Genomic DNA, 26,166 nt, shown 5'->3' on the forward strand with positions numbered 1-26,166 from the left:
CAATAGGCACACAGCACCGACGGAGGCACCCCGTCTGTCGGAATACAACTTCAACATTGACGTTTCAAACATTGTATCTACAATCAGTAAAATTAGAGACACCAGGTGGCCAAGACCTGTACTATCAGATCTGTCGTAGAGGAACCCCAACTTAGTGTGTGAATTTCACGGCACACACGGTCACAGGACCGAAGATTGCAGACAACTCCGAGAAGAAGCAGCCCGGCTAATCAGCAAAGGGCACCTTCGGGAGTTCCTTAGCGACCGGGCCAAAAATCAGTTCTGGAAAAAGAGACGAACAAGAAAAATGAAGCAGATGAGCTACAACATGTCATCCACATGATCATGGGAGGGGTCAACATCCCACAAGAACCCACTATCAGAAGAACAAAAATATCCATCACCAAAGAAAAGCGAACTCGAGGTTACATACCTGAGGACGCTCTCACATTCAGTGACGAGGACATCGAGACCTTGTCTCAGCCTCACAACGACGCATTGGTAATCTCTTTTCTTGTGAATAAATTTCAAATTAAATGTGTACTTGTGGATCCAGGTAGCTCGGCCAATATTATCGGGTCGAGGGTGGTAGAGCAGCTCAGACAGCTTGACCAAATCGTGCTCGCCTCTCGAGTCCTCAACAAATTCAACATGGCGAGCGAAACAACAAAAAGGGAAATCACCCTCCAGGTCAATGTGGCCGGCATAATCAAAATGCCAAATTTCATGTCATCGAAGGAGACATGAGGTACAACGCCTTGTTCGGAAGGCCATGGATACACTGCATGAGAGCAGTACAATCAACCCTTCACCAAATGATGAAGTTTCCGACGAAGGACGGAATAAAAACGGTGTACATGGAACAACATGCAGCGAGGGAGATGTTTGGGGTACACGACGTAGCACCGGCATCGATGCTTCGACATCAAAGGAACCATAGGATAAACAAATAGTGAAATAGAAGTCACGAGACACATTCTCGGCTATACCCAAATAGAACAAGCAAATGACCATGCCCTGTCCTCGGAGCAAATATTGAAGACCTACCGAGGCTCAAAGCATAATCGCCACTAAAGTATAACCATCTCCCTTTTTATTTACTTTTTACACTAACCTTTGTGTAGATGCCCGATCAGAACAATTGAAGCACCATACAGCTCGAAGACCTTAAGGTTTCAAAGAATACGTTGCACTATTTTCCTTCAATCGGGTTTTATCCCAAGAAGGGTTTTACCGACAAGGTTTTTAACGAGACAACATCTATATGATACCTAAGGAAAATTTCATAAGTGTTTAAGGCTTCTCTTCAATCAACCTCGAACACTGGGGGCATCCCCCCGGAAGACTACCTTCTTGAAGAAGCCAAGATAAACCAAAAAGGGGCTCAGTAGGAAAATGATGTATCAGGCCAAACAGTCGAATGAACCGTGTCCGCTTAGAATGATTGAGCCCTCGACGACAAAAACATGTATACTTGTGCCAAGTAATCAAAGAATATTTCCTCCTCCATCAAAACACTTTACACTTTAAAAGAGTTCGATACTTTCGCAAGAAATGGATCCAAAGCCAAAAATTACCCGAACACTCGGGGACTGACGTCAAGAACTCGACCTACGGGTCAGAAAACTTCAAACTCATAAGCCCTCAATAAGGAAACACCAAGTTTATAAAAAATGGCTATAGAGCCGAAAAAACCTTCGACGTCTCGGGGACTGTCGCTGATTATCACCCACCCCATCGATTTGAAAAGTCGAGGCTATAAGACCCCATGCGGGCAACCCCAAGCTCATAAGGCAATACCAAATCTGTAAGACCTCAAGCAAAGCATGAATCACACTTGTACCAAGTAACCAAATCTGTAAGACCTTAAGCAAGGCATGAACCATACTTGTACCAAGTAACTTCTCTGTAAGACCTCAAAAGTCAGGCATGTTAAAATTTGTAAGACCTTACAAAAAGCGTAATCCTGATCATAAAGTTAAGGCTATTATTCGAACTTGTAAGACCCCTAAAAAAGTATACCCTCGATATAGATGCCAAAACTACTTCACTCGGGGACTGAAAGGCTCCTGCCAAACATAATGACTACGATCACAAGGCTGTGCCAACCAAACTAACACGACTCGGGGACGCCCGACCGTCGTTGTAAAATCACAGGCCTTCAATTACTTCGAAAAAACTTCGAAAAGAACTGGCTAATCAGGCTACCCTCGGCATAAGCAAAAAGAGCTTCGATCATATCAGCTCCAAACAAGAGTCTTTGAAACGATTCAACCGTCGAGCGAAACCTCCCAAGGTGCTCAATTACTGCTACGAAACGGGCTCACAATCGAGGTTCTTATCGAACCGTCGAAGAGTCGGGCGAACACAAAAACATCAAAAAGTCTTTAGAGAGGGAAAATAAAGCCTACATAAGAGGTCGTACTGACCCAATGCGTAAGAGCCACTATCACCAGCTCAAAATTAAAGGTCGTATCGACCCAATGCGTAAGAGCCACTGTCTCCAACTTAAAATTAAAGGTCGTACCGACCTAATGTGTAAGAGCCATTGTCGCCAGCCTATACTAAGAGGTCGTACCGACCTAACGCGTAAGAGCCTAAAGTCCAGCTAAAAAACTTAAGGGCCAATGAGCTCGAGTCAAAATCCAACTCGAAGACTGAGCCCGAAACAGTTAAACTAAAAACACCTAAGGACAAATGCGTAAGAGCCACTGCCGCCATCCCACACTAAGAGGTCGTACCGATCCGATGTGTAAGAGCCACTATCGCCAGCCTATATTAAGAGGTCATACAGACCCAATACATAAGCGCCTACGAGCCATCCCAACAAGCCTCAGGGCCGAATTAGAAACCGAAAGGTTTCTTTATATATGTGCATGTATGAAAAAATGTGAGGCTGCATTTACAAAGTTCTCTAAGAACACTGTACAAAGAATAAAATAGAAAAAAGCCTAACCTATTTTCCCCTCGGGGACTACGGCCCCATCGGCCTCTTCTCCACTATCTTCGGCATCAAACAAGAGGAATTTGGCGTCATATTCATTCGCCTTGGCCTATGCTATCTCTTCCAAGAGATCGAAGCCCCTGGCATGAATCTCTTCAAGGGTTTCCCTCCGAGATTTGCATCGGGCATACTCATTGCTTCTGCTCTCTCGATCAGAAGCATCTCTCAACTTTTTTGGAACATCAGCAACATCTTTTAAGTAAACAGCCACTTTCTTGTGGGCCTTAGCCCGAATCCCTTCAGCTTCAACCCGGGCATCCACGACCTCGGTCTTCATCTCCAAAAGGTCAAACTCGAGCATTGCCATCCTGCTCGTCTAAACCGAGTTGTTCTTACAGGCATTCCCGAGTTGTACCTCGAGTGCAGAAACCTTGGCCTGAGCATCCTTCTTGGCTGCATCATAGGCATCTATCTGAGCTCATAGCTCGCTACGTTCGTGCTTGGCTTGGTCGACCTCGCCCCAAAGGCACTCTAAATCTTGTGTTTTGCTTTGCAACTAAGGGATCAAAACATTAATCTCTGAGGTGAGAAGAAAAAGCATGCATTCCCTCGGAACAAAGGTTACCTACTTCTCAAGGTGGCTTTGGTAGTTTAGGCTCCGGTTCACTTCATAACGCAGGTATACCAACTAATCTCCCCTCTTATTACAAAGAAGCTTGAGGTATTTCTCCCCATCCAAGGCTTTCCTCAACCTGGCTTCACGATGGAGAAGCTCGGAATTGAGCTTGTCAAAAACCTACAAAAAAGAAGCTCAATAAGAAAGTGGGAGTGTAAAATTGAAAAACTAATACAATCGGCCAAAATCTCACCACGGAACAGAGCCGTTGAGCCTCCTCAAAGGTCGAACGCACATCAACCGGCCTGGTTTTGACGGACCCAGCAGAATCGCTCCTAATAGGAACATGATCATTCGATACGTCACTTGAGCCAGGCAGTCCTTAGCCTCGAACCCCCCTCGAAGTACCTTCGACGAGAAGAGAAGACGAAAGCAAAGAATCCTTCTCCCTCGAAGAACCTTCGATGGGAAAAGAAGTCGATGGCAAAGAAGGGACCTTTTTCAAAGGCCGGACGCCTCAGGTGTTGCAAGCTCAGTCGAGACATCTTCTCTGGGCCTCCGGGGGGACTTGTCTCGCTATGAGGACCTTTGCCCTACGAGGGTTCCTTCCGTTTGTTATTTTTCCTTAGTCCTGAAGCCGGCGACCCCTCTTCCTTTCCGAGAGAAAATGATCTCACCTTAGGAAATTCTCAAATACTTGTGGTGACGAGGTTAGAACATACAGAGTGCCATCCAAAGAAAGCCAATCACACAGCACATATCGTGATGTTTTGCCTCTCATATACCCTTGGATAGGTCTCGCCATTTACGCCCGTCATAGGTCGAATGGGCTACCATCTTTCAAGCCCAATCTGCCTAGTCGGGAACTTTGTATGGCATCCACGGGGCTGCTGCAAAAGGGAAAAAAGCAGCTTCACAGAATCCGTCTTCATCATAAGCAAAAAATGACAAAAACACAAGTGTACCCCTTACGTGTGACATTCCATTCCTCAAGAAACGGCAGGAACTCCACAGGGATAACATCGACATTCCTTACTCGGATGAATCCATCCATCCATCCTTGGTCCCCGTTTTATCCATCATCAACAACTAAGGGTATGGCAGATCGGCATCACAAAGCTATCAGGCCTTGGCAATGAAAAGGTCGGTACAATCTGATGATATGACTGAGGGTGAATTTGAGCCCGACTTCTTCCGCAAAGAACCTCATCATCAGAAATGTCCTCCAGAACGACGGGTGAACCTGTGTCGTAGCCCGATATCTTCGATAGAAGTCAAGCATGACTTTGTCGATATGGCCCAGCTTATGATCGCAATTGCAATAAAAGCCTCGCTAAACCAGAACCTGCAGGGTTCGCAATTGCGATGCCTGATCTCGCAATTGTGAGATCAGAAGCCTGTAATAGGTTCAGTCATACCAACAAATTTTCCTAAGTTCCAAAACACTTTGTAGCCTATCCAAAACTCACCCGAGCCCCCGAGGCTCCAAACCAATCATGCACGCAAATCTTAAAACATCATATGAACTTGCACGTGCGATCAAATCACCAAAATAACATCTAAAACTATGGATTTAATACCAAAACACATGAAATCCTTAAGAACATTTGAAATTCCTATTTTCACAACCGGACGTCCGAATCACATCAAATAAGTCCCGTTTCTCACTATAAAGGGGTATGTGTATATGTGTAAAAACCCCTCTGTGTAAACCATAATGTTCTCTTTCGGGGAGGGTACCTATAGTACCACCTTTTCTCCCCATCCACAGTCTCTCCTCACTTCTTCGAGGTGTTCCTCTCCTATTGATGTAGTAAACCTTAATGCATGGTCCCAATGACTCTCAACATTAGGAGGCCTCTCTAGTGAAAGGTCTCTCCTCGGGACAAAGCATCTTGAGATTGGCTCACCAAACACCGGCGGTGTACCACCGATTGAGTGGGAAGAAGAAGAGGACCCCTCATCTTCTTGGTGAATGGATTTAGGCGTGGCAGCCATGGCTATAATAAAACAAGGGAATGAAAATAAAAACTCAGGCAAAAACTTTGAATTAAAATGATGGAAAAGCTGACGCGAGGAAGAAGAACTCTATGAAAAGGGATAGCAGATCAAAATAGCTAAATCTTCATAAAAAGGGAATAAACTCATATATAGGGCAAACGATGACTATCTACCTACCCTGTAAGGCCAATTAATTCCAACTAGGACATTATCACTTTTAGGGAGATGTACTAGCAGGGTCGCCTCAAATATTTTCTACGATAAACACTAACGTACATCGTGCGAGGGATCAAAAAACCCCCACATCAACCGAGCCTCGAGAGGTTACCCGATCTTGAGGATTTCTAACAAAATGAAAATAGGCTCAAAGGAGCCATCAATATCATTTTGAACCTCGAGATGGTGCCCGATCTCGAGGATTTTTGTTAAAATGAAAATAGGCTCTGAGGAGCCATCAATGTCATTCTAAAACCTAGAGATGGATCCTGATCTCGAGGATCTCTGTCAAAATAAAATTAGGCTCTAAGGAGCCATCAAAATCATTCTAAGCCTCGAGATGGTGCCCGATCTCAAGGATCTATGTCAAAATAAAAGTAGGCTCTAAGGAGCCATCAAAATCATTCTAAGCCTCGAGATGGTGCCCGATCATGAGGATCTCTGTCAAAACGAAAAATAAGCTCTAAGGAGCTATCCGTATAAGCCTAACCTCAAGGTGATACCCTATCTTGAGGGTTTCTACTATTAGAGCGCAGATCATTCATCCGATTCTTTGGCCCTCGAGCTACCTAAGCCCGAGCTAGTTCTCACTCGAGAATTACTAATAAAGCCTTAAAACTGTTTTCACCTTCAAATCAAGTCAAACGCCCTCTTGATTACTTTAGTTTAGGGGCCACCCGAGTTCGGGCATATCCTCATCTGATGTCTTTCAATAACGCCTCAGGGCTATCTTCGCTCTAAGTTCAAATCAAGTTTTTTAGGCCGAACAAGCTTGAGCTAACTCTCACTCGGGGTCTGTCTGTGAAAGTTTTAGGGCTATCTTTATTGTCAAACGTTTGAGCAATCTACCCCTCGAGGACTATCAACAAGACCTAAAAGGCTAAGTTTCGTTCTAAAATTTGAAGCCTTATTCTCACTCAATTCGAATTCGGGGTTCTCGACAACCTAAGTTTGTATCAATTCAATCCGGGCTCAGTCCGAGGAATGGTAAAGGGTTCCAGGGAATATCATACTAATCAATAAAGAACTGAGGGAATACCTGTGCCCGGGTTCGGTATTTGGTCCGATTGGTAGAGCCATGTGCTAAGATTCTTTCGCAAACGTAAATAAAGGGAAATTCAACTCAAATCAGAGATAAATTGAAGAAGCACTTTGTATTAATAAACGATGATTACAAAAGCCCCTGAAGGGTCCTTACACATGATTACAAAAGCCCACGGAGGGTCCTCACACAGAATCAAAGAAGCAAAAAATAACAGTTAAAGTCTAATTTACTCTCGGGGGTACATTCTCGGAAGCAACATCTTCGAGGACCGTTTCCTCAGGGGCCTCATCTCGACCTTCAAAATGGCGTCTTCAAGGATGAAGAAGAAGTAGAAAAAGATGAAGAAGCATCAGAAGATGAAGAAGTGCCTGGGTGAAAAATTTGGCGGGTACGGGCCTCGCCAGCACTATTATTGGGAAGCCACTTGAGACATTGCATCGGTGTGGGATGCAAAGGTTAGTAGATGGCACCACCTCACTCCATGGAAAGCAAAATGAGTGAAGCTCCACACCAGGTGGAAGTTAAGAGAGGTGAGCAGCAGTCTACAGTCCACATCCTCTGATACGAATGTAATTTGAGATTCCTCTCTCATTATTTTGGGCCAACAACAACAACAAAAACAACAAACTAGTGTGATCCCACTCAGTAGGGGAAAGATCTGATGAAGAGCCATAACATAACTGGCGAGAACAACCATGTGACCTTTCAGCCACGAGCTTTAAACATGGGAAATAGAGTTAGACGAGGGTAAAGGAAAGAAAGGAGTTAAGGATTGTTGAAGAATGACTGAATGAAGTTTGATTCAAGAAAGCTTTTATTTATAGGAAGGTGGCAGCGTAACTAACGGCGTAATCAATGCCTTTGGGAAACGTATCAACGGGGGAAATCAATGCTTTTTGGGAGACGGATCGATGGCGATATTATCGCTTTGAGAAAATAAACTAGCACTATATTGAATGCTTCCGGAAAGATGTACCGATGGGACGTCTCGGTTATCATAAAGATTGGTCATCGCAAGAGGCTCGAGAGAGATCGGTGTCAAAACCATTTTTGGTCATTTTCATTCTAAGAAATGCGAGGACTATCTGTATACGGCTAAAATCGAAGAGCCCAATTTTATGATCATAATGATGTCCTGCAGCCCGTTCTCGGAAGGCTCAAGTCCAGGTTTGAGGCCCGGCTTCGAGGGCTTCCGTACGCTTGATCTTGAGGCAGTACAAATCAGTGGCTGTGATAGACCAACGAGAAGTTCCCAAGGCATGCGACTAAAGCTGACCAAATCTATTAGGCTAGATCAAGCCCGTACTGGGGCCTTAAATGGATGTACTAGCCATATATCTTTGTAATAAATACACTTGTACTATGTTGGGATTCCCCATGGTATATAAAGGGGACCCTTATCATTTTGTAAGCATCATCTCATTCACAATATTCAATACAAGAACATTCTCTCTATCGCGAATGCGGGGAGGTGGTCGCGTTCTCATAGAGTTAAGTGGACCTAAGGTCTTGGCTAGATTTTGTTCATACGCGGTGGGAAGTCAGCGATCGCGTAGAGTTAGTTGCCTAGGCATCGCGTTTGGGGGGATTTCATGCGTTCGCATAGAGTAATTTTTGGGAGCTGAGTTTTTGTGCTTCGCGATTGCAAAGGTTTTCCCGCGATCGCAGTGAAGGAATTATGCCTGGGCAGAAGGTTTTTAAACTCATCTTGTCCGTGATTTAGTGATTTATTTCCTCCATAGTTGGTCGTTTTTGGAGCTTTTTGAAGGAGATTGAAGAGGGATTCAAGGGGAATCACTTGGAGTAAGATTCTTGGACTTAAAACTCGATTATTATGTGAATTCCACCGAGAAAATCATAGAAATTAAGCCAAAAATTCAAGAACTAGGACTGGAAAATTTAGACTTTTGATTGGGGATTTGGAGGACCATTTGGGGTTGGATTTGAGAATTTTTGATATGTATGAACTCGTGGGGGGATAAAGAATCTATTGATGTAAAATTATTAAATTCCGAGACGTGGGCTTGGGGGTCGGGTTTTGGAAATTTCGGGATTTGTGTAGCATTTTGATTGTTTTCGCTTGGGTTTCATTCCATTAGCATATTTTGACATCCTCATTCTGATTTTGGTTAGGTTCGACGCGAGTGGAGGCCGATACGAGGGGCAAAGGCATCGCAAATTAGAGATTTGACTGGTTCAAGGTGAGTAATGATTGTAAATGATATTCTGAGGGTTTGAAACCCCGGATTGGACATCGTAGTGCTATATTGAGGTGAGGCACATGCTGGATGACAAGCGTGGGGTCGTGCACTGTTGGGGATTGTGACTTAGTCCGTCCCAAATGACTATTTTACTGCGTATTTGACTAAAATCTATTTGTTATTATCATGATTTGGGCTGAATGCCATATTTGGGCTTTGTGCCAGCTATTTGAACCCTTCGAGGATTTTTACTGGTATCTCCTCACTGTTTTAACTTTTTACTGAACTCAGTCATGTTATATGTCACTATTTTTCGTACTCAGCCATGTTTACTCTGTTTAAACTCTTACATGATCTTTTAAATGATATTTTGGGTAGAGAAACATGTTTTACTACTGCCCGAGTGGCTTGTGAGGATTTTTGACTTAGTAAGGCCGATGGCCTATGTTGTGAGGAAACATTTGATACTGATTATGAGGCTGAGGGCCTGAGATATGTACGCTACAAGGTGGCTTGATTGATATGAGGCCGAGGGCCTAGTTATGATGCCACGAGGTGGCTTGATATTGCGCTTGGACCGTAAGGGACCCCTCCAGGAGTCTGTACACCCCAGTGAGCGTGGGTACCCATTGTGATGTGAGATTGAGCCCGAGGGGCTGGTATTGTTCTATGTGATGGCCCGAGGGGCTGGTACTGTTCTGAGATGTTGCCCTAGGGGCGGATTTGTTGATATTGTGCCCGAGGGGCGAACTTCTATTTGTTTACTTTACCTTAACTTCTTGTCAATTACTTGTTTACTTGTTGAAAAAGGATTGTTACTTAACTTTTTATTTGTTTACTACTTTTAAATGATTTTACTGCTTCATTATAGAATGCCTTGTGCCTTGTGTATTTACTTAATTTCACTCGTTATTTACATTTGTTACTCACTGAGTTAGAGTACTCATTTTACTCCATGTACCCTGTGTGCAAATTCAGGCGTAGCTAGTTCTGCTCCCGAGTGCTGATCCCTCTAGCTTCAGACGGACATTCAGAGTTCACGAGGTAGATGTTGGCGTCTGCAACCCCGTGTCTCTACTCCTTTATCACTTCTATCTCTTTTCAGACAGTTGTATTAGTTTATTGGCTTAGCGAATTTGTATTATTACATATAGATGCTCATGACTAGTAACACCCCGATATCGAGCTGTGTTGGGTTGTTCTTCCGCGTATTTATGACATTATCTGCTACTTTGGATTATTTTATCATGTTTTGACTATTTCTTAATGCTTAACTGTTAATAATTAGAAAAAGGGAAAGTGTTGGTCGGGCTTGTCTTTACAAGAGGCGCCATCACAACCGGGTCCGGGTTTGGGTCGTGACAAGTTTTTATTAGAGCCTAGGTTACACAGGTCTCACAAATCATGAGCAGGTTTAGTAGAGTCTCGCAGATCGGCACAGAGACGTCTGTATTTATCCTCGAGAGGCTGCAGAACCTTTAGGAAACTTCATATTCTTGAAATTCTTTTCGTGCGACTTGTTGATCCAAGTACTAAACTTCTGTTATTCTATTCTCTCATAGATGGTGAGTACACGCGCTACCGGTCAGGATGGACGATCACCAGCACCACCGGCTGTGGCCACCAAAGGCCGAGGACATGATTGTGGTCGTGGTAGGGGCAGAGTAGCTAGGGCATCACCTGCAGATCCACCACCTGCCCTAGATCATGATCAGGTCCCAGTTATGGACGCTCCTGTAGCACCAGCTCAGGCACCAGTTGTGCCCATTGTGATTTCGGGTCTTCAGGAGGCCTTGGCTCAGATCTTATCAGTTCGTACTGTCCTGGCTTAGGCAGTTTCAGCCACTATAGCCGCAGCTACTTCTCAGGCCGGGAAAGGCAGTCAAACTCCTGTTGCTCGCACACCTGAGCAGGTCGTACAGGGACTTCAGATGCCGGGGGCACATCCAGCCCAGTCGGTTGCAGCTGCTCAGGACTATGTAGTTCTTGCTATGCCAGAGGATAAGCAGCGTAGGTTGGAGAGTTTGGTAGACTGCAGTCTCCGACCTTCAGTGGTGCAGAGGGCGAGGATGCCTAGTGTTTCTTAGATAAGTGCTAGAGGATGATTCGTACAATGGGTATTCTGGAGACCAGTGGGGTCGCTTTCACTACTTATCCATTTTCTAGAGCTGCCTTTACTTGGTGGGAGGCTATTAAGAGGCATAGGCATGTTGGTGCAGCACCCTTTACCTGGCAGTAGTTCTCCGTTCTCTTTCTAGAGAAGTATGTGCTGCAGTCCCATAGAGAGGAGTTGCGTAGGGATTTTGAGTGGTTGCTTCAGGGAGAGATGACTGTGATGCACTATGATATGAGGTTCTCCGAGTTAGCTCTTCATGCTATTTGGATGGTTCCGACAGATAGAGAGAGGATTAGGAGGTTTACTGATGGCCTCACTTATAAGCTTCATATTCTCATGACCAAGGAGAGGGTGATTGGTGCTATTTTCGAGGAGGTTGTGGATATTTCCCATGAGATTGAGTTTGTGCGTTACCAGGAGCGTGAGTAGAGGGAGGCCAAGAGGCCTCGAGGATCTGGTAGTTATAGTTGTACTCCTTCGAGGGGTCAGTTTCAGCACGGCAGAGGCTGTCCATTCAGGGATGCTCAGCTAGCTTGCCTAGGTTATCATGGGGCGTCATCGGGTCATGGTTCTCATAGTTTTCATCAAGGCCAGTCATCACTTAGTGCCCTTCCAGCTTAGAGTTCGTCCTGTGCTTCATCCGTCCAGGGCTTTTCTATGCCGAGTGCATCTGTTAGTCACTCCGGTGCGAGGGGTTCCCTTCAGTCCCCTTCTCCATCACCTGGGAGTTGTTATGAGTGTGGTGGATGGGTCATATGTAGAGGCAGTGCCCTTGTCGTCTTGCTAGTTCATCTCAGCAGAGGGGTCAGTCATCAGCTTCAAAGCCAGTTAATTCACCACCACCTGCCCAGCCAGGTAGGGGTGGAGGTCAGTTAGCTAGAGGTTTCCCTAGAGGGGGAGGTCGATCAGGTGGCGGTCAGGCCCGTTTCTATGCACTTACAGGCAGACCCGATGCAATTGCTTTAGATGCTATTATTACAGGTATTGTTTCAGTCTGCCACAGAGATGCCTCTATATTATTTGATCTCGGTTCCACCTTTTCTTATGTGTCATCATACTTTGCTCGTTATTTGGGTACTCTCTGTGAGTTTCTTGCTTCGCATGTTCATGTATCTAACCTGTTGGGCGATACTGTTGTTGCAGACCGTGTGTACCGGTCGTGTGTGGTGACTATTGGGGGTCTGGAGACCCCTGTGGATCTTTTATTATTGTGTATGGTGGATTTCGATATCATTTTGGGCATGGATTGGCTATCTCTATGTCGTGCTATTTTGGACTATCATGCTAAGACATTGGCTATACCGGATGTGCCACGGATTGAGTGGCGAGGTATGACTAATTATGTTCCCAGTAGAGTGATCTCATTCTTGAAAGCCCAGCGTATGGTTGGGAAGGGTTGTCTTTCATATCTAGCCTTTGTGAGGGATATCGGTGCTGAGACTCCCAGTATTGATTCTGTTCCAGTTGTGAGGAATTTTCTCGATGTGTTTCCTGCAGACCTGTCAGGCATGCCACCGGATAGGGATATTGATTTTGGTATTGACCTGGTGCTGGGCACTCAGCCCATTTCTATTTCACTGTATCGTATGGCACTAGCGGAGATGAAGGAATTAAAAGAACAGCTTCAGGAACTCCTTGATAAAGGTTTATTCGGCCTAGTATGTCACCTTGGGATGCGCCGGTCCTATTTGTGAAAAAAAAGAATGGCACTATGAGGATGTGTATTGATTATAGGCAACTGAACAAGGTAACAATTAAGAAAAAGTATCCATTACCTTGCATTAATGATTTATTCTACCAGCTTCAGGGAGCGAGAGTCTTCTCCAAGATTGATCTCCATTCAGGTTATCATCAGTTGAAGATCAGGGACTCGGATATTCTTAAGACAGCTTTTAGGACCTGATATGGTCATTATGAGTTCTTGGTGATGTCTTTTGGGATGACCAATGCCCCAGCAGCGTTCATGCATTTGATGAACAGTGTGTTCCAGCCTTATCTTGACTCGTTCATCATATTCTTCATTGATGATATTCTGGTGTATTCGCATAGTCAGGAGGAGCACGCAGAGCATTTGAGAGTTGTGTTGCAGAGATTGAAAGAGGAGAAGCTTTATGCAAAATTCTCCAAGTGTGAGTTTTGACTCAGTTCAGTGGCTTTTTTAGGGCACGTGGTGTCCAGCAAGGGTATTCAGGTTGATCCGAAAAAGATTAAAGCGGTTCATAGTTGGCCCAGGCCATCCTCAGCCATAGAGATTCACAGTTTTCTTTGTTTGGCGGGTTATTATCACCGTTTTGTTCAGGGATTCTCATTTATCGCATCGCCCTTGACCAAGTTGACTCAGAAGGGTTCTTTATTTGTATGGTCGGATGAGTGTGAGGAGAGCTTTCAAAAGCTCAAGACAGCTTTGACCACAGCTCCAGTGTTGGTCTTGCCATCAGCTTTAGGTTCATATACCGTGTATTGTGATGCTTTGAGAGTTGGAATTAGTTGTGTATTGATCTAGGAGGGTAGATTTATTGCTTATGCTTCTTTTCAATTGAAGCCCTATGAGAAGAACTACCCCATTCATGATTTGGAGTTCGCTCCCATAGTTCACGCATTGAAGATTTGGAGGCATTACTTGTATGGTGTGTTTTGTAAGGTGTTTACTTATCATCATAGTCTTCAGTACTTGTTCAAACAGAAGAATCTTAATTTGAGGCAGCGGAGATGGTTGGAGTTGCTTAAGGATTATGATATCACTATATTTTACCATTCGGGAAAGGCTAATGTGGTGGCCGATGCTTTGAGCCGAAAGGTAGTGAGTATGGGGAGTTTGGCATATATTCCAGTTGGGGAGAGATCTCTTGTAGTTGATGTTCAGGCCTTGTCCAATCGGTTCGTGAGGTTAGATATTTCGGAGCCCAGTCGGGTATTAGCTTGTGTGGTTTCTCGGTCTTCCTTATATGATCGCATCAGAGAGCGTCAGTATGATGATCCCCACTTGCTTGTCCCTAAGGACAGAGTTCAGCATGATGATGCTAGAGATGTGACCATTGGATATGATGGGTTGTTAAGGATACAGGGCCGGATTTGTGTGCCCAATATGGATGGGCTTCGAGAGTTGATTCTGGAGGAGGCCCATAGCTCGCGGTATTTCATTCATCTGGGTGCCGCGAAGATGTATCAGGATTTAAGGTAGCACTACTGGTGGAGAAGAATGAAGAAATATATTGTGGGATTTGTAGCTTGGTGTCTCAATTGTCAGCAGGTGAAATATGAGCATCAAAGACCGAGTGGCTTGCTTCAGCAGATGGATATTCCTGAGTGGAAGTGGGAGAGGATCACTATGGACTTTCTTGTTGGACTTCAACAGACTTTGAGAAAGTTCGATGCTATTTGGGTGATTGTGGATCGGCTGACCAAATCCGCGCACTTCATTCCTGTGTGTACTATCTATTCTTTAGAGTGGTTGGCAGAGATCTATATCCAGGAGATTGTTCGTTTGCATGGTGTCCTAGTTTCCATCATTTCAGATAGGGGCACTCAGTTTACTTTGCAATTTTAGAGGTCTATACAGCAAGAGTTGGGTACTCAGGTTGAGTTGAGCACAACTTTTCACCCTCAGACGGACGGGCAGTCCGAGCACACTATTCAGATATTTGAGGACATGTTGTGTGCTTGTGTCATTGATTTCGGAGGGTCATGGGATCCGTTTCTACCACATAAAGAGTTTGCTTATAATAACAGCTACCAGTCGAGTATTCAGATGGCTCCATATGAGGCTTTGTACGGGAGGCAGTATAGATCTCCAGTTGGTTGGTTCGAGCCCAATAAGGCTAGGCTATTGGGGACATACTTGGTGCAGGATGCTTTAGAAAAGGTGAAGGTGATTCAGGAGAGGCTTCGTATAGCGCAGTCGAGACAAAAGAGTTATGCTAACAGGAAGGTTCGAGATGTGTCCTACATGGTTGGCGAGAAGGTTCTGATTAAGGTTTCACCCATGAAGGGTGTTATGAGATTTGGGAAGAAAGGGAAGTTGAATCCTCGGTTCATTGGGCCTTTTGAGGTGCTTCATAGGATTGGGGAGGTGGCTTATGAACTTGCTGTGCCACCCAGCTTGTCGAGTGTGCATCCGGTATTTCATGTTTCTATGATTCGGAAGTATATTGGGGATCCGTCTCATGTTTTGGATTTCAGTACTGTTCAGTTGGATGATGATCTGACCTATGATGTGGAGCCAGTAGCTATTTTGGGTCGTTAGATTCGAAATTTGAGGTCAAACGATATAGCTTCAATGAAAGTGCAGTGGAGAGGTCGGCCTGTGGAGGAGGCTACCTGGGAGACTGAGCGGGAGATGTGGAGCAGATATCCTCACCCGTTTGAGGCTTCAGGTACGTTTCTTGACTCGTTCGAGGACGAACGTTTGTTTAAGTTGGGGAGGATATGACGACTCGGCCAGTCGTCTCATGAATTACCGCTTTATTTTCCCCATTTCTGCTTCTTCATGCTTCGTTATCCATGTTTTGTGGTATCAGGTTGGTCGGATCGAATCCGGAATGATTTTGGTAAGGTTTGAGACACTTAGTCTCTTTTAAGGAAGTTTAAGTTGGAAAAATCAACCAAAAGTTGACTTATGTGTTAGACGGCTCAGATGTTGAGTTCCGATGGTCTGGCTAGTTTTGGAAGGTGATTTGGGACTTAAGAGTGTGATTAGAATGGGTTTTGAAGGTCCGGAGTAGATTTAGGCTTGAATTGCGAAGTTGGTATTTTGGCAATTTCTGGTAGGTATGCGAGATTTTGATATAGGGGTTGGAATGGAATTCTGAGAGTTGCAGTAGTTACGTTGTGTTATTTGGGATGTGTGTGCAAAATTTCAGGTCATTCGGACATGGTTTGGTTGTGAATTCCACCTAGAAAATCATAGAAATTAAGCCAAAAATTCAAGAACTAGGGCTTGGAAATTTACACTTTTGATTGGGGATTTGAAGGACCATTTGGGGTCGGATTTGAGAACTTTTGATATATATAAACTTGTGGGGAGATAAGGAATCTTTTGATGTAAACATTATTGAATTCCGAGACGTGAGCCCTGTCGCGCCCCTTTTTCTTGCTAAATCGGGTTTATGACATTTGGTAGGGCAACTCATTCCCTTTTGGGAATTTGGGTTTGAATTGAAGAGTCACCACCTAATGATTAAGGTGCATTAGGACACCAAGAATGTTTTGATTTGAGTAACCAGAGATTGGGTAAGGGCTTGAAATTATCCCAAGAGGAAGGTGTTAGGCACCCCTCAGGATCCACTAGTGTGGTTCCCGGCCAGACTATTGTTGTGACTTTAGGTGCAAATAACTTGTAAGCAAATGAAACTTCAGATAAGAGGGGATTTTCATATAATGGTTGACAAATAAACAAAGTTGGAAAGAACTAAAAGAAAGCTGGTTTTCCTTAAAGAAACAAAGGGAAAGGGGGTCCTAGGTTTATTAATAATATGGATCACCCCACACAATGCCCGGTAATCACTCCTCAATGAGGGGTTACACATGACATTATCGCGTGGTCATCATATCCATATCTACCCTTCCCACCCCATTAAGGTATTAAAGCGCGAGATGGTCTCATTTTACTTATTGCATGTTATTACCCGTCCCAATCCTATCAGTCCCGGAGGCAACTAGGACTACTAATCCTAAAGGGGAGGGGTATTAGGCTTATTTGTAGTTTCAAAGGCAAAATTCTAAGGCGACACACAAAACATGTATAGCAAATTGGGGGAAAGCACATAACAAGCAAAAAGGGCTCAGATACACCTCCTTTAAACAAAGAAGCACGTAATTAGCATGACTTACACATACTGTTTAGGGCCTGATTAAATACTAACATGAGAGGACTTAAAGGTTGAGGCAGACTGATATATTACATAATTCAGATGAGAAGCCCGAATCAGGCCTGCCTGCTGGTTGTAGTTAATAGAACAGATTTAGTTTATAACTTTACCCTAAGGCTTGCCTAAGTGTTGGACAAGGATCCTATAGGCATGGAATCTACTGAATTTAGAAAGCAATGAAATAACAAGGTCTAAAAAATAAACTGAATACGGTAGTCAAAAAGAAAAGGCAGGTTTTAATGAAGGTTATAAGTTCTGCAACTAATGGTACTTATTATTACTGGTTTTAGCTCTATACGTGAATGAAGCGATTCAGATTTGATTAGGAATTCCTATAGACATGTTTTCTACGCGTAGTTGATTTTAAGCCTTTGGTAAAAAAAATGCAGAAGTCTTATACACATGATATGTAAATGCATAAGACTGGTTTTAACCTATAAACATGGTATCTAACTGGCAGAAAAACCTATGAGCATGATATCTAGATGCAGCATTTGTTTAAAACTTATGAGCATAATATCTATACGAATGTAGTAATCCTATGATCATGATTTCTATGTAAAAATGGACATTCAGAATCCCCTATAGGCATGCTTTCTATATGCATTTGAATGTGTAGAATTCAAAAACACCTATAGACATGGTATCTATGTGAGAATGTAGAATTTAGAATGATATCTAGGCATAGTATCTACCCTTTGCATACATAGTTACCCGCCCTTTTCACTAGCTATCCCTAAGAGTTTATTACAAATTATCACATCCCGGAATAAAGTAAAAAAATGCATCAGAAAATATAAAATTACAACTAAAGGAGAGCCTGATTCAGACTTCATGTCTGAAATATGAGGTAAACCAACTCCAGGGGATCATGATCCAAAGCCTTTCTCTCATTTGAATGTGTCAAAGTTCCCTAAGAGCCTCAGTAGGACTCCGGTCAATGCTCACACCCAAATGTATTATCAGATTAGGACAAGTGCAGCACGGAAGGGCCAGCCCTCAAGTGTCCAAGTTCAGAGGGAACTCAAAGGTTCCCAAGGCAAGGCTCACAAGAGGGGGGCAGAACTTAAAGACTAAGAGAGGGTGCAAGTGCAGAAATAGAATTCTGAAAGGGGAAAGGGAGAGGGAAACAACTACAAATAAGTACACATAGGGGAATAGGGAATAGGGAGATTGTAAAGAGCCTGTTGCTTAGGCAAGGGCAGACTTTAAGCAAGCTCAGTAATGGAGGATGCTAGCATACTCTCAAACCTGCTAGAACACACTATTTAGAGGCTAGGATCCCAAGGGATCGAGTTTGATTCATGTACAATAACTTGCAGTATTGCCATGCCTCAAACCATAGCTTAGACACATAATAGAGCAGGCAGAAAGAAATCAATATGCTAGAGCAAGTGTTGAACTACACAGAAGCAGTAATCAGACAGGGATACAAAAAGTAATAAATAAACACATTGTTGTGAAGTTGAAATCTTAAATTAGGACATACCAGTTTCAAAGAAGTAAATAGAGAAAAACAGGCAGTAGGTCTTGTAAACAGGCCACAGTTTAAGCAGCAAGAGAGAATACTTTGAGTGTAAGTATAAGTTCAGAAAGACTACGAGTGATGAATTGATGTCCTTGTGTCAATGAAAGAGTCAATATTTATAGTATGAAAACAGGCAGAAATAATGGTAAGAAAACAATTAAGGAACTGGTTATCAATTAAAAATCAATCAATACAAGACTTCCTTTTTTATAGTAATTGTGATTGATAAACAAGACAAAATATGCAAAAGTATGACCATTAACTAACCAAGCAGAAATAATAAAATATAGTTTCTTGGGAATAAAATAACTGATAAAACAAAAAATAGAAGAGGAACACACCAACAGCTTAGTCGACCTCCTCAATCTTGGGACCAACACCGCTGCCACCACTAGGAGCTGGGGCATCATCATCCATGGCACCGCTCATGTCACCACCTGCACCTTGGTACATCTTGGCAATGATTGGATTGCAGACGCTCTCCAACTCCTTCATCTTGTCCTCAAATTCATCAGACTCGGCAAGCTGGTTAGCATCAAGCTACTGGATGGTCGCCTGGCATCTTCAATCTTCTTTTTGTTAGCTTCAGGCAGTTTAGATGTAATCTTCTCATCCTTCACGGTGTTCCTCATGTTGTATGCATAGTTCTCCAAAGCATTCTTTGCCTCAACTTTATTCTTATGCTCTTCATCCTCGGACTTGTATTTCTCTGCTTCCTGAACCATCTTTTCAATCTCCTCCTTGGAAAGTCTGCCCTTGTCATTGGTGATGGTGATCTTGTTCTTTTGTCCAGTGGTCTTGTCCTCAGTGAATCATTCAAGATACCATTGGCATAGCACACTGTGATCTGAGGAACACCCTTGGGAGCAGGAGGAATGCTAGAGAGCTCAAATTTACCAAGCAAGTTGTTGTCCCTAGTCCTTGTTCTCTCACCTTCATAGACCTAGATCAACACACCAGGATGGTTGTCCGAGTAGGTTGAAAAGACTTGTTCCTTCTTGGTTGGGATAGTGGTGTTTCGGGGGATCAACACAGTCATGACACCACCAGCAGTTTCGAGACCCAGTGAAAGAGGGGTAACATCCAACAGCAACAAGTCCTGCACCTTCTCATTACCTTCACCACTCAAAATAGCAGCTTGTACTACAGCACCATAAGCAACAGCTTTATCGGGGTTGATGCTCTTGCAGAGCTCCTTTCCATTGAAAAAGTCTTGCAGGAGTTGTTGAACCTTGGGAATTCTAGTAGAGCCACCAACATGTACAACATCATGGATAGTGCTCTTGTCCATCTTAGCATCTCTCAAACACTTCTCAACTTGTTCCATACACTTCCTGAACAAATCCATGTTAAGCTCTTCAAATCTATCACGGGTAATGGTGGAGTAGAAATAAATACCCTCGTAGAGAGAATCAATTTCAATGGTGGTCTGAGCAGTGGATGAAAGGGTCCTCTTCGCCGTCTCACAGGCAGTTCTCAACCTTCTAAGTGCCCTAGGATTACCACTGATATCCTTCTTGTTCTTCCTCTTGATTTCCTGAACGAAATGGTTGACCATTCGGTTGTCAAAGTCCTCACCTCCAAGGTGAGTGTCTCCAGCAGTAGCCTTCACCTCAAATATGCCTTCCTCAATGGTGAGGAGAGATACATCAAAGGTACCACTACCAAGATCAAAGATCAACACATTTTTGTCACCAACACTAGTTGCTTTCTTATCCAAACCATAAGCAATGGCAGCTGTTGTAGGCTCATTGATAATACACAACACATTAAGACCGGCAATAAGACCAACATCCTTGGTGGCCTGACGCTGAGAGTCATTAAAGTAGGTAGGTACGGTGACCACAGCATTCTTAACAGTAGAAACAAGGAAAGCTTCAGCAATCTCCCTCATCTTTATAAGCACCATAGAAGAGATTTCCTCAGCTGCAAACTGCTTCTCTTCACCCTTGTAGTTGACAACAATCATTGGCTTATCACCAGGTCTAGGAATGACCTTAAATGGCTAATGCTTAATGTCACTCTGCACCGAGGCATCAGCAAATCTCCTACCAATCAGCCTTTTGCATCAAAGACAGCGTTGATAGGGTTCATAGCGACCTGATTCTTAGCAGCATCACCAATAAGACGCTTAGTATTAGTGAATCCAACGTAAGACGACGTCGTTCTATTTCCCTGATCATTGGCGATGATCTTAACACGATCATGCTGCCAAACTCCGAAGCAAGGGTAGGTGGTTTCGAGATCGATACCGATCGCCGGTCCTTCACCTTTTCCTGCCATATCTACTGCTACTCTCTGTTTTTCTCCTTCGTTTAGTGTCGGCAAGTTTTGGGAGAAAAAAGGAGAGGCGGAAAATAGGTTTGAAGAACTAGGGTTAGAAAGGAGGACAATACAAGACTTCCTTTAATTTAGGAATTCAGATTCAAACGGTAAAACTATTTAAGGAAAGAAATCAAATAAACATCATGTGCAAAGTAGGCAATTAGGGGTAAATACATAGGAGTTTTAATTAAGGGAAGAATTTTGAAATACACGGCTAAAACAAATAAGGTAAGGATCAATCAGTATACAGTAAATCAAGGGGTCACAGGTTTGAAATTACTAGCTCATGAAGGGGCTAAGGAAAGTTTTTGACTCAAATCAAGTAACAGGAAAATCAGCAAATAAGGAAAGAAATCAATCAAACTTATACAAGGGAAGTCTGAAATCAATCAAAATTGAAAGCCATTTTTAGGGGGAAGTTCAGCACATATAAAGAGAACATCATGCCATTACAAAATTAGTAGGTAGTCACATAGGTTAGAAGAGATAGTATCAAATAGCATACAAAGGGTCCAGTATAAGGACCTTAGAAGAGTTTTAGTAGAAAAATCATAATCGCTTAAAGAAACAGAGAATTCAAGACTCAGTTAACAAATTCAGAAAAATTGAAATAGGTCCAAAAGAGTTAGGTTTTCTGAAATCAAATAAGTTCAAAGATGAAGAGCAAACAAATCACATAGCCAAGGGTCTCAAAACTCGGATGAACCCCCAAATTTAGGGTTCTTGCCATTAACCGAGTGCAGAGATGAAAGGGCAAGTGATTAAGGGAGAAGATACTAATTGAAACAGGTTCAGAGGTCTCAGAAAGAAACTGAGACCTTTAACATGCTCTTTTAGTTGTAGGAACTCAAGATAGGCATAGTAAAAGAACAACATGCGAAACCAATAGAAGAACTAGTAGAAGAAACAAATAAGAACATGGTGAAAAAAAACTTAACAAGAACACAGTAGGAGAAAACAAGGTAAACGAAACACATAAAGAACATAGTAGAAGCAACATAGTGGAAGAAACACACAAAGAAAAAGAAAATCTGAGAAACATACAAGAGAAAAAAGAAAATCAGAGAAACATAATTCAAAAACCCTAGATCGGAAGAAATAAAGGTTTTGAAAGCATAGTTTTAAAAGAAATGTCAAGAAATCATTTTAAAAGTTTAGGGAAAACATGGATCTAGAACAGATCTAAAGAAATCAGAAGAACCTCAAAAGCTAAGGTTTCAGAGGAACCCAAACGGTGAGAAAGACTTGGATCGTCGTTGATCTAAACAGGAGGAGTCGAGGTCAGGCTCGAACAGACATGGTTTTCCGGAGATAGCCATGGAACTCGCATCAAACAAGGTCTGGATCCAGCTTCTTCATGGTCAAGTCATGAGTCTTTAGTAACCAAGCGTGAAGGAACCATAGTAGGCTGGTAGGTGGTTAGACCACCATGGATTCAGGCTAGGAGGTGGCAGGAAAAGGCGAGTGGAACTCATCGGAGCGGAGGGGAAGGGGAAAGGTTCTAGAGAGAACCAGAGAGAGAGAGAGAGAGAATAGAGTCGGAGGAATGAAAGGGGTTTGGGGGGGTCGTTTGGGTATTATTTGGTAAGAGTGAATCTAGGTCGTTGATCAATTTTGATCAACGGCCAAGATTTAATCCGGTTTGGGTCGGGTAGATTTAGGGATTGGGCTTGGGTCTTTGGGATGGTTTAATTTGGGTTGGGGTCTGGTGTAGTTTAGGCTAGATTATAAAGCCAAATCTAGTTATATGTTAAATAGCCCCTTTTCCCATTTAATTTATAAAAATAGTAAATGAATTTTTGAAAACAAATTGAAAGTGCTAAAATGGATTATAATATAAAATTTAATAATTTAAAAATATAAGACCCTATTTTATAAACACGAGACGAATTTAAACCTAAAATGGTTAATATTGCAATTATGCAATTTTATCCTTAAAATACCAAATAAATTTGTTAAAAATATATAAAAAATATCTTAGCTATATTTTTGTGTAAACCTGAGACTCCAATAAATGAATCACCAAAATGATAATTTTGGGAATAATTATTGGGTTTTTCTTGATAAAATAGGGCAGTAAATTGATTTAAAAATCCTTGAAAAATTAGGGAAAAATAATTGGACCTTGGGACATACCTATATATGCACATACATGCTATTTTGAAAGGTATTTTGTAAATAAAAATACAGTAAAAATTGGGTATCAACAGCTGCCTCTTTTTACCCGGGAATAATGAAAAAGTTATCGGGTAAAGATATGATGGCCAATTTTGACCAAACGAAATGGTTTGAAGAGGTTTAGCCGTGCCCTGGCTTATGAGCTGCCTACATATCCCTAGTCTTACAGGAATCAGGTCATATGTAGTTCAGGATCCGTTGGCAGAGTATGCCGATGGAGATCTTTCAAGAACGGATGCAATATTAGGGTTGGGCTGAATGGTTAAGGTCTAATAAGGCTGCGGGAACTGGAGCGGGATCGCTCCTGTCGAGATGGTCGTTGCTTGCCGATTTACCAGCAAATGAGAAATACAAGCGTATATTGTGCGGAAATTTAAACATGATGCAAGTTCCCGTTGGACCATGAATGTTGTCTTTGGACGGTTAGGATGACGCCCTTGAACCATGACGTCCTGGGCCGTGAAGCGTATTATAAAGGATTCGCAGGCCATGAAATGATGCTCTCGGGCTATGAGAATGATGTCTCCGAACTATGATGCCTTTGAATAATGATATGCAAAAGATTAAAGGAGTCCTCAGGCCATGGCATGGTGTTCTTGGGCTATGAAAATGGTGCCTCCGAACAATGACACCTTTGGACAATTTGGCGATCTTTCAGCCCATGAAATGCAGTGTTTAGCGATCTTTCAGCCTATGCAATGTAGTAGGTGGTGATCTTTCAGCCATGCAATGCAGTAGGTGGCGATCTTTTAGCCATGCAAATGTAGATGAAGTGGCGATCTTTCAGCCCATGAAATGCAATAAGCGGCGATCTTTCAGCCATGCAAGTGTAAAATAACGCGGCGATCTTTCAGCCATGAAAGTGTAAAATAAAGCGGCGATCTTTCAGCCATGCAAGTGTAAAGGTGGTGATCTTTCAGCCATGCAAGTGTAAAATGAAGCGGCGATCTTTCAGCCATGCGAGTGTAAATAAGGTGGCGATCTTTCAGCCATGCAAGTGTAAATAAAGCGGCGATCTTTTAGCCATGCGAGTATAAATAAGGTGGCGATCTTTTAGCCATGCAAGTCAAGGTAGAGCTTAACCTTGGAAGGCAGAATGGTAGCCTTATACAATGCAAGAATGCAGATGGAGGTAGAGCTTAACCTTGAAAGGCAGAATGGTAGCCTTATGCAATGCAGGAAATGCAGATGAAGACAGTGCTTAGTCTCGAAAGGCAGAATGGTAGCCTTATGCAATGCAAGAAATACAGATGGAGACAGTGCTTAGTCTCGGAAGGCAGAATGGTAGCCTTATGCAATGCAAGCATGCAGATGGAGGTAGAGCTTAACCTCGGAAGGCAGAAGAGTAGCCTTATGCAAGAAATGAAAGACATAGAGTTTTCTTAGCTGATAACTGATTGTGATATTGTGGATGCTGGGGACACTATTGTGTGCGGATAGCAACTGCGAATAAGTGCAACAGTTCTGAGAGTTGTATTTTTGAGTAGTGTGAGTCTCATGAGTGTATGGCATATTTGATGATTTTGCAACTCAAGTACCTGTATCCAAAGAAAAATCGTGAGTTTTGTAGAGGGGGGAGGTTAGTTCGTATCCCCGCTGGCTCTGGTTGACCCGCTTGACTTTGATCTGGTGAGACTGTATGTATCATTGGGGTAGCGTTGCTAAACAAGGTAATTTTAGTAATAAACATGCATTATTTTGTTAAAATACGATATAAGTATATAATTAAGAAACAACTAATAGATGAATCGACAACTGTGATGTGGTTCAGGACATTGCAACCTCTCTTGCTACGAAATTTTGAGGGTCCTCCTCAAAATTCTACCCCAGTTTCCAATAGCGGGGAAAAATGGAAATTTTATTGAATTGTGACCGAACTCATAGGGCTGCCTACGTATCCCCTCTTAAACGGGAATTAGGTCAGGCGTAGTTCAAATTATATCATATAGCAAGGCATAAAGATTACACATAGTAACGCTTGACTACATCTGAATTAATTGGCTTTGGCCAGACTTCTCCGTCCATTTCTGCAAGTATGATGGCTCCTCCTGTCAAAACCCGGTGAACCATGTACGGACCCTGCCAGTTGGGAGAGAACTTCCTTTTGGCTTCATCTTGATGCGGGAAAATTCTCTTTAACACCAGATGCCCCGATGCGAACTGTCTCGGCTTGACTCTTTTGTTAAAGGCTCTGGACATCCTGTTTTGATAAAGTTGACCATGGCAAACTGCGTTCATCCTTTTTCTGTCTATGAGGGCTAACTGCTCATATCGACTTTTTACCCATTCTGCATCGTCGAGCTCTACCTGTATGATCCTCAAGGAAGGGATTTCTACTTCAGCGGGAATGACTGCTTCTGTGCCATATACCAGCATGTAGGGGGTAGCCCTGGTTGATGTGAGGACTATGGTGTGATATCCCAATAAAGCAAATGATAGCTTCTCGTTCCACTGCTTATGCTTCTTTATCATTTTTCTTAATATCTTCTTGATATTCTTATTGGCGGCTTCTACGGCTCCATTCATCTGAGGCATGTAGGCTGTAGAATTCTTGTGTTTGATCTTGAAAGTATCACACATAGCTTTCATCAAGCCACTATTGAGATTAGAGCCATTATCAATGATGATTGACTCCGAAATCTCGAATCGGCAAACAATGCGGTCGCGGACAAAGTCTGTCACGACTTTCTTAGTTATTGCTCTGTAAGATGATGCTTCGACCCATTTGGTGAAATAGTCGATTGCTACTAGGATGAATCTATGCCCATTGGATGCGGCAGGTTTGATTGGTCCAATAACGTCCATTCCCCAGGCGGCGAACGACCATGGTGAGCTTGTTTTAGTAAGCTTTTTTGGGGGCACCTTGATCATGTCTGCATGTATCTAGCAGCGGTGGCATTTTCGGACATACTGGATACAGTCCGTTTCCATAGTCATCCAAAAGTAACCAGCACGGAGTATCTTCTTGGCTAAGACAAAATTGTTCATATGTGGACCGCAGGTCCCAACATGGATTTCTTCTAGCAGTTTAGATGCTTCTTTCACGTCAACACACCTTAGTAATCCCACATCAGGAGTCCTCCTATACAGGATACCTCCGCTGTGAAAGAAATTGTTGGACAACCTCCA

At 43.0% G+C, this 26,166-nt stretch overlaps 1 pseudogene; it reads right to left on the reverse strand.

Annotated features, from left to right (window-relative positions):
* Window positions 1-18,783: 18,783 nt before the first annotated feature.
* LOC104224108 (heat shock cognate 70 kDa protein 2-like) lies at window positions 18,784-20,905 on the reverse strand (annotated as a pseudogene).
* Between the last annotated feature and the right edge of the window lie 5,261 nt (window positions 20,906-26,166).

This window comes from Nicotiana sylvestris, chromosome 12 (genome assembly GCF_000393655.2).
Source record: "Nicotiana sylvestris chromosome 12, ASM39365v2, whole genome shotgun sequence".
Lineage (NCBI taxonomy): Eukaryota > Viridiplantae > Streptophyta > Magnoliopsida > Solanales > Solanaceae > Nicotiana > Nicotiana sylvestris.